Consider the following 1291-nt stretch of genomic DNA (forward strand, 5'->3'; position numbering starts at 1 on the left):
GTTGTTTTGACATGAGAGGAAGGGAGGAACAGGAGGCGCTGGGCCTCTTGTTGTTATGACATGAGAGGAAGGGAGGAACAGGAGGCGCTGGGCTTTGTTGTTATGACATGAGAGGAAGGGAGGAACAGGAGGCGCTGGGCCTCTTGTTGTTATGACATGAGAGGAAGGAGGAACAGGAGGCGCTGGGCTTTGTTGTTTTGACATGAGAGGAAGGGAGGAACAGGAGGCGCTGGGCCTCTTGTTGTTATGACATGAGAGGAAGGGAGGAACAGGAGGCGCTGGGCTTTGTTGTTATGACATGAGAGGAAGGGAGGAACAGGAGACGCTGGGCCTCTTGTTGTTTTGACATGAGAGGAAGGGAGGAACAGGAGGCGCTGGGCCTCTTGTTGTTTTGACATGAGAGGAAGGGAGGAACAGGAGACGCTGGGCCTCTTGTTGTTTTGACATGAGAGGAAGGGAGGAACAGGAGGCGCTGGGCCTCTTGTTGTTTTGACATGAGAGGAAGGGAGGAACAGGAGGCGATGGGCCTCTTGTTGTTTTGACATGAGAGGAAGGGAGGAACAGGAGACGCTGGGCCTCTTGTTGTTTTGACATGAGAAGGAAGGGAGGAACAGGAGGCGCTGGGCCTCTTGTTGTTTTGACATGAGAGGAAGGGAGGAACAGGAGGCGCTGGGCCTCTTGTTGTTTTGACATGCATTATCTGAATTAGGCCCTCAGCATTACATCTACGGAGGAGCGGCTATGAACGTCTTTGAAATTCAGAGAGCTTGTTTTTACATTGGACCAAAACAAGCTAGTTAACTAACAAGCTGGTGTGCAGAGCGGCACCCCAGAATTAAGTTGTTTTCAAACAGGACGTATCCTTTTTGTAGATCATTATTCCAATGTTAAAGTATCTTTATCTAGTTAATACATTATTCACAAACAAAGAATCAGGTTTGTAACAGTAGAAGGCTGGTAGACTCTGATTCAGAGTTGAATCAGGTTTGGAACAGTAGAAGGCTGGTAGACTCTGATTCAGAGTTGAATCAGGTTTGTAACAGTAGAAGGCTGGTTGACTCTGATTCAGAGTTGAATCAGGTTTGTGACATTAGAAGGCTGGTTGACTCTGATTCAGAGTTGAGTCAGGTTTGTAACAGTAGAAGGCTGGTAGACTCTGATTCAGAGTTGAATCAGGTTTGTAACAGTAGAAGGCTGGTAGACTCTGATTCAGAGTTGAATCAGGTTTGTAACAGTAGAAGGCTGGTAGACTCTGATTCAGAGTTGAATCAGGTTTGTCACAATAGTAAGT

Source organism: Oncorhynchus keta, unplaced genomic scaffold (assembly GCF_023373465.1).
Source record: "Oncorhynchus keta strain PuntledgeMale-10-30-2019 unplaced genomic scaffold, Oket_V2 Un_contig_5524_pilon_pilon, whole genome shotgun sequence".
Lineage (NCBI taxonomy): Eukaryota > Metazoa > Chordata > Actinopteri > Salmoniformes > Salmonidae > Oncorhynchus > Oncorhynchus keta.